We start from the raw sequence: 16,071 nt of genomic DNA, 5'->3' as shown, positions 1-16,071 counted from the left end.
GTAATCCCCACTGGCCTAGCAGCAAGGAAGCTAGGCTGTATCTTTTCAAGGAGAGTGTGACCTAGACCTAGAGATTCTCATACTAAGTGAAGTAAAGCCAGACAGAGAAAGACAAATATATCGGTTATATGCGGAATCTGAAAAAAAAGAAATCAATTATATGTGGAATCTAAAAAAAAAAGAAAAATATACAAATGAACTGATTTACCAAACAAATAGACCCACAAAGAAAACAAACTTATGGTTACTGAAAGGGAGAGGACGGGGAGGGATAAATTAGGAGTTTGGGATTAAAATATTCACTACTGCATATAAAACAGATGACCAATAAGGACCCACTATATAGTAGAGGGAACTATACTCTATATTTTGTAGTAACCTATAAGGGAAAAGAATCTGAAAAAGTATATATATATATATATATATTCTATGTATATATGTATAAAACTGAATCACTGTGCTGTATACCTGAAACTAACACAACTATAAATCAACTATAATTCAAAAAAAACAAAACAAAAAGAGTCCCAAGGATGAGCCTTTCTGCTGCAGGTGTTTCGCTGGGGTGTCATTGCCCTCTGATTTTTCACAGATCTTTCCCTACATCGTGGCCCCCTTGTAAGCTCTCTTATAGTGTTTTGCCTACTGACTCCCAGTAAGTTCTCCCTAATGAAAACCGTCTGCCAGCTGAGCTGTTCCCCTTCTGGAATCAGACGCTCTTACAAACTCCCATGGGGTCTCACAGCCTCCCCAGGTACTCCGTGACGAACCCCGCTCCTGCTATGAAATCCCACAAGCCCCAATAACTCATGAATTCACAACGGAATAACACATAGAGAGACACCCAAGGACCTACTGAAACAAGATAGCATGTTTTCATTCATGATGACTCCACCCCAAACACTGGCACGACCAAAATCTACCAAAGAAAAAGAGATGTCTACAGGGATGCACATGCCCCACTGAGACGCCAGCATCTTTCAGAAACACTCCGAATTCTCACGTGAGTCTTCCAAAATGCGTGGGAAACCTTTTAGCCTTGTGACTCAAAATAACTCCAGATCCCAAAGGTACCCCCCAAATATGCTCTGAGACGTTCCCTATAAATCCTCTGGGTTGGGCAGTGATTCCTGCAAACCCCATGGAAGTCACTGTGTGGAGTGGGTGCTGGGGGGCACCCGCTAGATCCAGCCCCTCAGGACCAAGGCACCCATCCTCCTGCACCCACAGCTCCCTATGGGCTCAGCTCAGGCCTTGGTTCTAACGTTGCAGGATATCGTTTCTCTCGGCCGAATTCCACTTCCGTCATTCCTCAAGTGTGCCCATGAGTTTCCCCGTTAAACCCACATATGCAAATCTCAGTCTTGGCATCTGTGTCCCGGGGAACCTGACTTAAGACAGCGGCACCCCAAAACGCAGCCCCGTAACTACCCATTAACCCATTTCCACGTGCTCTTTGCAGATCTTAGACTCCCTTGCCAACGCTTCCACACACCCCTTTAATCCCGCAAACACACTTGGGACAGATGCACACACTATTCATTGGGCTTATCTAGAGGCCCGCTCTAGCTTCCACGGCCCTTCTGGAGATGCCTATGGGCTCCCCTCTGCTTCCCCCCTTTTCTACTCCGCCTCCACACGAGCAAACTGGACTAAAAGTCACAGGGACCTCTGGGCACAGACAGTGCAGTGCTGCATGAAAACTGCAAACAGAAGGACACTGGGCCTTCAGTATGGAGGCCAAGAAGTGAGCCCTGTTGGGAACACCTGCCTGCAACCGGGGACAACACGCATTCCGGTTTAAAAACAATTGAGGGAATTCCCTGGTGGTCCAGTGGTTAGGGCTCCGAGCTCTCACTGCCGAGGGCCCGGGTTCAATGCCTGGTCGGTCGGGAACTAAGATCCCACAAGCCGAGGGGTGTGACCAAAAATAAGAAAAAAAACCAAACCCACAGCTGAAAATTGGCTGTAGTGAGTTCAGTGAGGACATCACAGGGAGAGAGAGAAGCCCCAGATCTCTTCGAAGAGGCTACCATTGTCTCGTCTCCTCCCACTCACAGCAACTTACAAGAGTCCCTACCTATTAAGTGGGTGCCTCTTTCATGCCCCCTTAGGTTCCTGACCTTCTCCCCACCCTTGTTGAAGGGAAATTAAGGTCCCTGACTCTGAGAAGGTGACCTGGTGGAAGGCAAAGCTCCTGCCCAAGACGGTAACTGGTCCCTGGTGACACGCAGTCTGGAAGACCTGGGGGTTAAAGTAAGACAATGACACAGCAGGCCGAACATGGGGACACCTCAGCACACTGGGTGAGGACACCAGGTACTCAGGGATTTGCTCCTTTTTGAGTAAAATAAGGAACCACAGGAGGTTTAGATTAACTGGTGTTGAAATTTCCAGAAGCAAAATGGCACCCATCCCCATCCCTGCCTCTTGATCTATCCTGAGGAGTACTCAGCCCAACCCACAGCCCTAGCGTCGAAGCCCAACCCCAATGTAAGAGGCGGCAGCTGTTCTGTAAGCAAGACAGTCTCTGTGCCCTCCAATGGAGAGGAAATGGGAATGACTGAAAATAATCAACAGAGAAGAGCATTTCTGATATGAGTGACTGGTCTGGAGACAATAAAACCAGCGTTAACGTGACAGATATTGACCGGTGAAGGGAACCTTACATGAATGGCCTGGAGGGGTGGCAACACATCTCTAAGCCTCGACCTAAAGGAGGAGAAAGGGCCAGAGCCGGGACGATTCAGGGTGAGAGCAGGGACTTAAGACAGAAAAGGTTTTGGTGTCTGGGACCAGAGAAACAGCAAATGTGACGGGGGCAGAGTGAACCATGAGAACAGGGTCAGCTCCCAGGATGAGGCCGGGGACACTGGCAGGGCCCTGAGGACACAGGGCTGAGCAGCCGCAGGGAGGAGCCGGGATTTTGTGCTCAGAATGAGGAGAGCTAACGGAGGATTCAGAGCTAACGTAAATGTGGGCACGATTTACCCACAGACTTACCCCTGACAACCCTAAGGCAGGGATAAGCCCGCTACAGATGGGCTTGCTGTCTGAGCCCACGCCCCGCTTCCAGCCTTCCCCCCTCCGCCCTCGTTCTGGAGGATTAGGACCCATTAAAAGAATTCTCATGGCAACTGGGCACTCCATCCAAGAACTGCCACATGCAGACACACATTGAATCTTACTAACCGTTTCAGGGGTTGGTATCACTCAGATTCGGAGTTGCTGCTTTAGCCCATCATCTCCTCGTTGAGGTGGGCTCACTGGGCCCCGGAGAGGGGGTTATTTCATCAGGTTACCCTGAGAAGATCTCAGCTGAGTGAGCAGAACCAGACGGAACTGAATTCTGAAAAGGTGGCCTGGAGGGGCCAGTGGGCAGAGTTGAGCCTTATCGATCTCCCTTAAAAATTCCGGGACTACGCCTGCCGATGCAGGGGACACGGGTTCGTGCCCCGGTCTGGGAGGATCCCACATGCCGCGGAGCGGTTGGGCCCGTGAGCCATGGCCGCTGAGCCTGCGCGTCCGGAGCCTGTGCTCCGCAACGGGAGAGGCCACAACAGTGAGAGGCCCGTGTACAGGAAAAAAAAAAAAATTCCGGGACTAGGCTTCCCTGGTGGCGCAGTGGTCGAGAATCCGCCTGCCGATGCAGGGGACACGGGTTTGAGCCCTGGTCTGGGAGGATTCCACATGCCACGGAGCAACTGGGCCCGTGAGCCACAACTGCTGAGCCTGCGCGTTTGGAGCCTGTGCTTCGCAACGGGAGAGGCTGCAACAGTGAGAGGCCCGCGCACCGCAATGAAGAGTGGCCCCCGCTCGCCGCAACTAGAGAAAGCCCTCGCTCAGAAACGAAGACCCAACACAGCCAAAAATAAATAAATAAATAAATAAAACAAAAAAAACTTTCTTTCCCCCACCCCCCGCCATAGCACTTTGACCTTTAAAAAAAAAAAAAAAAAATCCGGGACTTCCCTGGCGGTCCAGTGGTTAAGACTTCACCTTCCAACGCAGGGGGTGCAGGTTCGATCCCTAGTCGGGGAGTTGGGATCTCACATGCCTCGCAGCCAAAAAAACAAATCATAAAACAGAACCAATATTGTAACAAATTCAATAGACTTTAAAAATGGTCCACATCCAAAAATCTTTAAAAAAAAAAAATTCCAGTACCATCTTTCACATGCCTGAGCAAAGGAAACTTCTATTTCAAGGTTTGATCACATTGATCTCAAGCAATGAACTCCTCTTTTCCAGAAAAATCACAGTAAAACATTTACAAAATACATAATTCTGAACATAGCAATTGCTGCTCACAGCACTGCTAGAGGGTCACCTACAGAAATAAGCTCTGAGCAAATTTCTCCATCATGAACTGCTGGGCTCTGCTGGAAGAAGGTTCCAGGTCAATCCCGACCATCCTTCAACGTTTGCAGAGAGTGGACAAGAGGGACTTGTGGGAAACATCTACTTGGTAGCTCACAGCTCACTATTTTAATAGGTCACATAAAAATTTAAAAAATGGAATTTTACAGTAGCAGGTTAAACTAGGTTTAGACTGTTAAGACAAAAGATCATTGACATCCTTACCAAAGTATACATTGGAAGAAACTAAATTTATTTACTAGAGTCCAAAGAATGTTTCTAACAAAGAGCAGAGAGCCTGCAGGCCTCAGTCTGTACTGGACACAATTTAAAAGGGAAATAGTGTAAAAATTGAAGAAAAAGAAAATCTAATGAATTACGTAGTCAAATTTTTTTTTAATGAAAATATGTCATACTTTGAAAAGAATGCCATGAGCTGCTATAGAAGGCCGCCAGAGCTTATGTCAGAAGTTAAAAATTATTTATAGAAAAGTGTAAACTGAATAAACGAAGATTTCTTTCAAGCTTCAAAAAAAGCAATGTATTAACTGTAAAGGAATTAAGAAGAAAAAAGTAAATCCATTATGAAAAACAGCACTTTTAGTGTTCCTTTAAAAAGGCACCATGGGGACTTCCCTGGTGTTCTAGTGGTTAAGACTCCACGCTTCCAATGCGGGGGGCACGGGTTCGATCCCCAGGTGGGGAAATAATATCCCACATGCTGTGTGGTGCGGCCAAAAATAAATAAATTAAATTAAAGCTTTAAAAAATAAAATAAAAAGGCACCATGTAGGGAATTCCTTGGCAGTCCAGTGGTTAGGACTCTGCGCTTTCACTGCAGGGGACATGGGTTTGATCCCTGGTCGGGGAACTAAGATCCCGAAAGCTGCGAGGTGCAGCCAAAAACAAAGGGCACCACATAGTGACAGTCATTTCTTGCCCTCCTTCTCATCTCCCTGACCCTCTACCCCATGCTGGGAAAAGGGAAGCGGGTGACCCACAACCGAGTCAAATCACTGCTCTGTCAATTGCAAATGGAAGTTATCTTCTGATACAAATAATAACAAAATGCACAAGCCTTTTAGAAAGGAGTTTTGCAAATGTCATTTTCATGCGTATTTTAACCACGTTTTCAATGCATTATATTAGAAGTCACAAATAAATATATCTCGCCACTTCATCACCCACATCCGTCAACTCTGGCTCCCTCTCTTCACAGCTCCCTGTTTCCCTCTCTCATTATTTCTGTTGGCTGTTCTGTGTTTCCCTCTTAGGTTTCTGCTCATTTTGGTCTCCTCCCCTGTCCTGCCGTTTCTCCCCTTCTCTGTGTTTTCCTCCTCTCACACCGGTTCTACTCCATTCTGGCAACTTGTTTCCCCTCTTGTTGCTCTTTCTGCCCAGTCTCCCTGGATAGTCTCAAATCTTCATGTATTTCTGCCTCTTTCTTTTCCCCCATCTTTGCTCTCTGTTACGTTCGCTCTTTTCCTGTTACACCCGACACGTCCCCACCCTCTGGCACCCCCGGTTTGCTCTGCTCCTCTTGTCTCCCGTTGCCCCTTCTTTCTGTACCAGCTCAAAGTTGCTGTCTGCCCAACTCTTTTATCCTTTTTCCCCACTCTGGGTAAAATGCCCCACATTCCCCTTTATTATCCACGCTCTTCTTGCTGATCAAGGGCCTCCTCTCCCTATTTGCTCCTCTTCATCTCCCTGGAGGACCTCCACACACACTCTAAATAATCTGTATCTTCTTTTCTCCCCCTGCTACTTTCTCAGCTTATTCTTTCACTCTGTGAAACAGAATAAGGAAAACCTCATCAATCTGGAGGCTTTAAGGGAAAGCCCTCAGGCACTAGAAGTCAATTACAAACGCCAACAGGAAGACATCAACTACAGATCTCAAACAAGAATTATTCTCAAAAAAAAAAAAAGAAAAGAAAAAAAAGAATTATTCTCCTTGCTGCCGTAACAAACCCAGCCAATGGGAAACGCCTTGCCAACTCCAAACTCTCTGCTTCCCTTCAAGGGACTTTTGTTCAAAACAACCACTCCCAACTTCCTCCTTTTCCTCTATAAAGCAACATTCCTCTCCTTGACTTGTTGGACTTGCCTATGATGTTTTGCTACCGTCTGCCTGTCATGTATTGCAATTCCTTAATAAACCCATTCTGCTGGTAAAATAATTGGCTGTTCTATTTTTTAGGGCAGTAACTCTGTCTCTTGGCAAGCTCATCCATCTATCCTTCACTTTGCCATCTATTTACGGCTCTTCCTCATTCTTCTCATTTTCCTCATTCTCTCGGTGGGTCTGTGCCTCATTCACCCAGGAATGGGCTGTGTGGATGAAGAATGTCTCCTGCCATACCACTAAACAAAGGACGCTGCAGCCATCAAGCCAAGAGCCACTGCAGCCACCCTGACTGTACTCCCTAAGGGGATTCAGGGTGGACAAAAGCAGGATGCCAGCCCTAGATAGCTAACGTGCGTACCAAAGGAATGATTTCAGTGAGCCCAGACTCGCATCTTCCCATACACAGAAAAGCACTAAATTCATTAACTGGAGATGTCTGGTTTTTTTAAATTAACTAATCTCTTGATGTTCTAACTACCTGGTTTTTGTTGCAAAACTCCTATATACCCTGGCTCCTCCCTTACCTCTTGGGAGCGGTCCCTCAGAGCCATCTGAGAGGCTGTCTTCTGGGCTTAAGTCCTCAGATCTGTCTGCCAAATAAAACATAATTCTCAACTTCTAGGTGGTGGTGGGTTTTTTTTTTTTCAGTCAACAGATGGGATTAGATGCCCGCCTATTAATTCCACATTAATAGAGCACATTATCCAGCGGGGTAGAATTCGGGACAGAAAAACTCTGGGTGACTCAAGAAAGGCCCTTTCTTAGCCTCTTCCGCCAACTTAAGGTGAGAAGAGGCGGTGACCAACAAGAGGAGGCCTGGGGAGCGTAAAGACCCGGCTGAGGAGTGTGCGAAGTGAAGGGAAGTGGGTGTGTTTAGGAAACGGGGCGGACTCTGCAGAATCCCAGGATCATAAAGAGGACGCGGCCTCTTTTGAAGCAGTGGGCGCTGCCCTCCAGGGGCCGAGAGGGCGAGTCTGAGGGGCGTGCAAGGCAGGGATTCAGCTCGCGCATTTCAAAAAGGAGAAGCGGCACCTCCCCACTCCCACCCCCTCCCCCTCCCCCTCCCACCTCTCACTGGCGACGTCTGCATTTACTTTGGGTGGAGGAGGAGTGCCAGGATTTTAAGAACCCAATAGACCCTCAGACCCAGGTATGGAGGACGGGGTAACGCAAAGCGCAGGTTTATACGAGAAAGATGAAACTCACGATCCCGTAGGGCGACCTTCGCTCCGCGGTAACCGCTTCCGGGGTCTGCAGGAAACTGCGCAAGAGCACCAAGGGAAGAGGCGGGGCAACTTGGAAGCGGGGCCTGGGGTGGGCGGGAACGTAGAGACGTAAAAGAGGCCGGGCTTGGGCGGGCCCAAAGCAGGGGTGGGGCCAAAGCAGGGGCGGGGCCAGGGTTTCGCTTTCAGTGCCTCTGGGTTGTCAGGATTTGAAAGTGCTTGTCTGTTTCTTCTGTGCAGCCCTGTTGCTTCCTGCTTACTTTAAGTTACTGTTGAAACAGAGCAGGACACTTTCGGGCCCAACCGGGTACAGATCCTTTCTATTGTCCCCCTTCTTGTTTATAGTAAATAGGCTTCAGCCTCCTAGACCTTCCTTCAGTACCAAAAGGTAGATTCACATAGTTGCTAATCAGAGAAGTAAGGGAATGCAGAAGAAAAGCAGGAGCAATCAAGAAATAATAGTGCAGAGATTAAAGCAGGATCCTGGTTCCTTCTGAAGGAATATATATAACAATATTTTTGAGTTCTTCTGCAGGAACTCAGGTCCCCACTCAGGTGAAGGATGGTAACTTCAGGCTAAGTGCAAGATTCCTGGACCCCACCCTGTTACCACACCACCAACCAATCAGAAGAAAGTCACACACCCTGCAGCCCTCACCCCAAAATTTGCCTATTAAAAACTTCTCCCTGAAAACCATTGGGGAGTTTTTTTTTTTTTGCACATGAGCCACCCTTTCTCCTTGCTTGACACTGCGGTAAAACTTTCTCTCCTCCAAACGCTGACGTTTCACTTTGGCCTCCCTGTGCATCGGGCACACGAACTTGAGTTTGGTAACACTATCTCTCACAGTTTTAAGGTAAAAGCTACAGTTGTGCGGGCCACATATGTGGGAACCTAAGATGTCTTCCTCTTCGCAGTTGAAAACGGCTTAAATCAAAAGCTATTTTTGTGAGCATGTTGGAGTCCTGCCAGTGAGGCTGAAGCAACACTGTGGTCTGGGGAACTGATGTGGAGTTAAAGTGGAGCAGGACCCTATGGGCCCCTCCTGGGTACAAGTCCTTTCTGAGTCCCTGGTTCTTGTTTGTAGAAAATAGTCATCATTCAGCCTCCTTGACCTTCCCTGAGTTCCAAAGGGCAGATTCAAACAGTTGCTAATTAGGGAAGGGAGGGAATTGCAGAAACAGGGAGGGGCAGTCAAGAAACAGTAGTGCAGCCTTAGGGCAGGGTCCTGGTTCCTCCTCAAGGAACATATCTGATGATATCTTTGAGTTCTTCTGCAGGAACTAAGGCCCCCACCCAGGTGGAGGATGGTAACTTCAGGCTGAGCACAGGATTCGTGGAGCACCACCCTGTTATCTCACCACCAACCAATCAGAAGAAATTCACACACCCTGCAGCCCTCACCCCAAATTCTGCCTATGAAAACTTCTCCCCCAAAACTATCAGGAGGTTTGAGGATTCTGAGCATGAGGATTCTGTCCTCCTTGTATTGGTGCCTTTCCAATAAATGCTGCACTTTCCTTCACCACAACCTGGCATCAGTAGATTGGTCAGTAGACTGGCAGCTGTGCTCGGGTGAGCAGACCCAAGTTTGGTTAGGTAACGACAGGAGAAAAAGAAATAAATTTTAACTCGAGCACATGGAGGTTTCACAGGGACCTAAGAAGGGGACAAAGCAGGCAGCTTTTATACTTTTTAGACAAAGAAAAAAGATTTGCGAGGAATTGGCGGGACAAAGAAACTTAGGCTTCGGGTGCTCAATTAGTGAAGAACCTAAACAGAATTTGAGCTTGGGGTAGTAAATTAAAGAAGTAGTAAGGTTTATACAGGCATCTCGCCCGAATTTCCCATCTCTGGCCATAAGGGTTGTCCTTCTACCTCCAGATGCGTGGAATGAACCTTTCACATGAAAGATTTATTTCCTGGTTTCAGGAGATAGAAAAGGAGGGTCAAAGTGTCCCCCTTGCATTGGCCATTTCTTAAGTAGCTTTAATTCAAAATAATCAATACACCATTGAGGCACATTTTGGGGTGGCCCACCCTGGGCCCCAACATCTTGCCATATCAAAAAACAGATGCCAATTATTAAAGATTTAAAAATATGAAGGGAGTTCCCTGGTGGCCTAGTGGTTAGGATTCCAGGCTTTCACTGAGTGGCCCAGGTTCAATCCCCGGTTGGGGAACTGAGATCCTGCAAGCTGCACAGCACAGCCAAAAAAGAAAAAGAAAGAAAAACATAAGGAACTAATTTTTTGTTGTTGTTGTTTGTTTGTTTTTATTTTTAGCCACGTTCAGCAGCTTGTGGGATACCCGACCAGGGAACGAACTTATGCAGTGAAAGCACGGAGTCCTAACCACTGGACCACCAGGGAATTCCCACAAGGAACTATTTTGACCTAATGATTATATGTTGATTATTATATCATTATAATATTAAACCTTGTTTAATTATTATGTTATTATTATATTGAAACAGGAGGGAAGGAGGCAGGGAACAACCTTTGAAAGAATGACATAGCCCGAGGACATGACATAAACTGATGAGAACGAGAACCAAATGGGTCCAAAACAGTGGACAAGCCTACTTCCACTAGACCTTGAACCTCAGTATACGTTCACATCAGCAAGCTAAGTGACACATCCATAGGTGCCTTGACAGTTCCAGCACCGACCATAAGGATCACAAAGTGGGCAGTGGCCCAGTTCCTGGAAATCCACACCTCTTCCTAAAATAGCTGGAATACTCCTCCCACTCATTAGCCTATGAAATTATGCACCACTATAAAAACTGACCACCCCATACCCTGGTGCCTTTTCTCACCTTCTGAGATGGCCCACACTCTGTCTGTGAAGTGTGATTCTCTCTAAATAAATCCACTTCTTAACTGTCACTTTGTCTCTCACTGAATTCCTTCTCACTGAATTCTTGTCTCTCACTGAATTCTGTGGGATCTCAGTTGGAAGACTGTGGGTTTTAGCTGGGTTCGAGTCCCGGCACGTGGATTCAAGTCCCAATCTGAGGTGCCTGGTTTCAATATGACTATAATATTAGACCCTGTGACATAAAAATAGAGAATATACATTTTCTAGCAGAGATGAAACAACTAAAATAGTTACCACTGCCAAAAAGAAAACAAATTTGAACTTAGATAAGGAGACGTTTTGTTTGAAAGGATGCACTAGAGAGAATGCTCCAAACTTACGACCCGCGAAAGTCTCAAAAGCCAGACAGACAAGAGCTTTTCTTTATAAGGAAGGATAAACAAGGCTAGAAAAACAAAAAAACAAAAAACAGGTGAGAGTGGGACTTCCCTGGCTGTCCAGTGGTTAAGACTCCACGCTTCCACTGCAGGGGGCGCCCGCTCGATCCCTAGTCAGGGAACTAAGATCTGCAAGCCATGCGGCAAGACCAAAACAAAACAAAACAAAAAACAGGTGAGAGTGGATGAGGTTGCTGCATTACCTATAATTGATCAGGAAATGTTTTACCATGAAGTTGCCTACTCTTGGGCTGTTGTCATGGCAGGGTTGTTCTGAATTACAGTGCTCATAAGTGATCTAAAATTCAGGGCACTTGGGAGAGGAGAGAATCTTAAGTAAAGTTTGACTAAATCCTATTAACAAGCATTGTTCTGCAGGGGAGGAAAACTCCTTTACCATCTTTGGATCTCTGGCCTAAGAATTAAACTGCTATAAGACAGATTAACAGGAGAAACACATAAAAATTTTATTAAATTCTCACTGTAAGTGGGAACCTTCACAAGAGAGTGAAGACCCAAAGAAGTGACCACAGCAGGAAGCTTTTATACCTTTTACACAAAAAACAATCAATTTGTGAAGAATTGACAAAACAAAGAGTTTGGGCTAGGGGCAGTAAGTGGTAAAGAAGAAAATAGAAAGATAAGGATTTGTTTAACAAGGTTTGTTTGTACAGATTTCTTGGCCCCAAATTTCCTGTCTCTGGTGATAAGAATGTCTTTCTTCCTCCTGGTACGAGGAGGGCACATTTTACATGGGAGATCCTGCTTTCAGGAAGACAATGGATGGTCAGAATGTCTTTCTTTCACTGGCTGTTCTTAAGTGTATTTAATTCAAAATAATCGACATGCTGAAGTGGCATTTTTTGGACTTACATAGTTTGGTTTTCTTTAGTTCCTATTGATCAGTGGGGACAAACAATTCAGTAAATATTGATGAGACAAAGAATGGCGATTTGAAGGGTCTGTATCTGCCTTGTTCCTAGGTAAACAAGGGGATTCTCATGAGTCTTACTGAAGTCAAATGGGGAAGGGTAGCACTTTGCAGTAAGCTGTTTCCTACATGTGGGTGGGGGTGAGGGGTTCTTTAACCTTAGCCATTTTCCAAAACTATAGAGTTGGAGAAAAGTTCAACAGTGTCACCACATATTAATTCAACAAATTCAACACTGACACCAAGTAAAATTCCAGAAATAATAAGTACACATGCTATATCTGAACAACAGAACATTAGAAACTTTAAACTATTGATAATAATAACAAATTTGCCCAAGAACTTTGGTCTATATGCCCTTTGAATAACACCGAAGGGTCCCGTGTCTTCATTGTGTTCTTGTTGTGTTGCTGTCTGAGTTGGAAAAACACATTCCTGTGTTTCTCTTTTATTCACACACAATACTTCTGACATTCCTTTAGAAAGTTATTTATTTTTGGCTGTGTTGGGTCTTCATTGCTGTGTGTGGGCTTTCTCTAGTTGTGGCGAGCGGGGGGGGGGGCTACTCTTCATTTCGGTGCGCAGGCTTCTCATTGCCGTGGCTTCTCTTGTTGCGGAGCACAAGCTCTAGGCATGCGGGCTTCAGTAGTTGTGGCTCGTGGGCTCAGTAGTTGTGGCTCGCGGGATTAGTTGCTCCGAGGCATGTGGGATCTTCCCAGACCAGGGCTCAAACCTGTGTCCCCTGCATTGGCAAGTAGATTCTTAACGACTGCGCCACCAGGGAAGTCCCTGGCACTTCTAACATAGTGTTTTCCCCACCAAAAAATCCTCTGACACCAGCTGGGTGTCCTACAATTCAACTCAATTTTGATGCTATCTACCTGGAGATAGCATTGGATCCCACAGGTTCATAGCTCAGTCCTACAAGACTGCCCCTCCTCCACTGCAGAGGCCAATTACAAGTCCAGTTTGTCACCTGTGTTTCTGGCTGACCAGGTATAAGTCAAAGGCTCCTATGACCCCCTCCTCTAGTTCAATTAATTTGCTAGAGTGGTTCACAGAACTCAGGAAAATAGTTTACTTGCTAGATTGCTGGTTTATTATAAAAGGATATAACTCAGGTACAGCTAAAAGGAAGAATGCATAGAGCAAGGTATGTGGAAAGGGGCTTGGCGCTTCCATACACTCTCTGGGTGTGCCACTCTTCCAGCACCTCCACGTGTTCACCAGCCAAGAAGCTCTCAGAACCCCATACTTTTGGGATTTTTATGGTGGCTTCATCACATAGGCAGGATGGATCATTAACTCCATTTTCAGCCCTCCTCTCTGTGGAGAATGGGGGCAGTAGGTAAGGGAGGTATGGAAAGTTCCCACCTTCTAATCATAGATTGGTCTTTCTGGTGACCAGCTTCCATCTAGGAACCCACCAGGATTTGTCTCATTAGAACAAAAGAGATTCCTATCACCCAGGAAATTCTAAAGGATTTTGGAGCTCTGTGGCAGGGATCAAAGACCAAATATTAGAACAAAAGAAGCTTCTAGTGCTCTTTTATCACTTAGGAAATTTCAAGAGTTTCAAGGGCTCTGTGCCAGGAACCGAGGGCAGAGATCACTGGATATATTTTCTATGACTTCACACTATCACACATAAGACATCATTGTCTGTTATAACACAACATTGTAAATCAACTATACTTCAACAAAATAAATAAAAAGGAAAGACATCGTTATCTGTTGGAAGACGTGGCTCTAAATCACCAAAGTCAGAGGTCTCTGTGACTGTTAAGTTGAATAAGAACCTAGGGGCTGGGTGGGGGAGGGAAGGATTGGGAGTTTGGGGTTAGCAGATGCAAACTATTATATATAGGATGGATAAACAATAAGGTCCTACTGTATAGCACAGGGAACTATGTTCAATGTCCTGTGATAAACCATAATGGAAAAGAATATGAAAAAGAATATATATATATATACACACACACATATATCTGGGTCACTTTGCTGTACAGAAGAAATTAACACAACATTGTAAATCAACTATACTTCAATAAAATAAAATAAACCTAGGAGCTATATTAAGAGAGATATTTTTTCCCTTTGTCATTTTTCTGCTGATCATGGGGAAAAAAATTCTGAAGACAGCATCATGAATTTTATGGTCACGATTAGATTACAAGCAATATAAAAAAACAGAGTCACTGGGAGAAGGCAGGATCTCACCTGGGCACAGGTCTTTGGGCCGTAGCTTCTCCAAGGAACTTAAGAAGGGACTTCCTTGGGCCACCAAGACCCCAAAGGGCATCTGGCACATACAGCCGCACATGCGTCCAGGAACTTTATGTAGCCCCGCCCCTCGTGGAACCAGACTCCGCCCCCTGGAGTCATTCCCCAAGGCGCCTGCGCTGCTGTAGGTTCTGCCCAGATTGTATACCTCTGCTCAGAAGTCTTGACTTAGTACCCCTTACCCAGGATCCAAACTTGCAGCAACAACTTGGTCCCTCTGTCGACTCAGGGCTCTGATCACCCAACCAGAATGCAATCTGACCCAAGCCCACGGGAAGAAGCTGCAGGGTTCAGCCCGGTCCGGACGTAAATCTGTAGCACAAACCAGTCTTACCACCATCCCGCGCTGTACTTGATCTCCTCTCCCCCACCCTCACCCTTTCTGCCTCTTCTTTCCTGCCCAAACCCTCTGGCATGGACACACAGGAAAGCCGGCTGCCCCTCAGGGCCTGAATCCAGCGCGTCCTACAATCCGTGTGTCTCCGGAACAAGCACCAGGGCTGGCCACACAGATTTACCCTGCACTGTATAAGCGTAGAAGGCGCCCACAGGCCCTAGCTAGAGCTGCTGCCCCCAAAACTTGCTAGGTTTCTACTTCACACTTCTGGCGTAACACAGTTGTGCACACAAAGCTCAGCTGCCGGGCTTCCCTGGTGGCGCAATGGTTGAGAGTTCGCCTGCCGATGCAGGGGACATGGGTTCGTGCCCCGGTCCGGTAACATCTGATATGCCGCGGAGCGGCTGGGCCCGTGAGCCATGGCCGCTGAGCCTGCGCGTCCGGAGCCTGTGCTCCGCAACGGGAGAGGCCACAACAGTGAGAGGCCCGAGTAACAAAAAAAAAAAAAAAAAAAGCTCAGCTGCCTGCACACAGGAGGCGATCTCCTCTGCCTAGCTGGGGTCTCTGGGCCTAACAGAATCCTCAGGTACCCTCTAAAATAACTTCTTAGATACGGAATTTGCCTCTGGAAGCTCTCTGGTCCTCTCCCCATCCTCAGGTCCTCCCTTCTCAGAACTGCTTGGAGGAGAACTTAATTTAGGGTGGCTTCTGCTGCTGCTTACCCGGAACTGGCACTCAGATTTTCCAGTTTCCGGAAACCTGGATACGTGTAGAAGGGAGCAAAGGACTTAAAGTTTGGTAAGTGAATTTGCTTTTTTGGTTATACCTTGTGTTTAGGGAATTCTTCAAAGCACCATGTCTCCAACTCCTAGGGGCCCAATGGTTGCTTCACATGGTAAAACAAACAAAATATATGAACACAAATGGACAAACCATCAGAAGATCTCTCAGAATCACTAATCCCACCATTCTTTTCTGCCTTCCTCTCTTCCACATATTGAGTGAGCTACCATCACATGGAAGATCATTTTGATGATCAGTGATAGGGAAACAGAAGAGAAATAGAGAATCTCTACCCCCAGAAAGGCACAGCCCAGCACCTAAATCCTCCTAGAGAAGATGGACATATAATACCCAACTCCCAGGATATTACAAAGATTAACTCACATAATTTATGTGAGGTTCCCAGCACAGTGCCCAAGACAGAGGGCATGCTACCATTCTTGTGAACATATAGTAGATGTTCAAAAAATATTGCTTTAACGAATGAATGCATGTGGTTTCTGTAAGGACAAATTAAAACTAAAAACAAGGGGGGAAAAGCCCAGCTTAATGCTCTTTGTTGAAAAGAAGGGAAGAGCCTTCTCTCCCTTGCTTTTCTTAGAGCATTTCCTTTAGAAAACTTGTAAGTTCTTTCTCTGCCTCCTTGAAATGTATGTACAGATTTTAAAAAAGCTAAATAAGAGCAGAAACTAACACAGCATTGTAAAGCATTTACACTCCAATAAAGTTAAATAAAATAAAATAAAATCCTTGCATTTCAAAAATT

The sequence above is a fragment of the Monodon monoceros genome, unplaced genomic scaffold (assembly GCF_005190385.1).
Source record: "Monodon monoceros isolate NGI ecotype Baffin Bay Population unplaced genomic scaffold, NGI_Narwhal_1 Super_Scaffold_10, whole genome shotgun sequence".
NCBI classification, from domain to species: domain Eukaryota; kingdom Metazoa; phylum Chordata; class Mammalia; order Artiodactyla; family Monodontidae; genus Monodon; species Monodon monoceros.
This window is presented reverse-complemented; position numbering follows the sequence as displayed.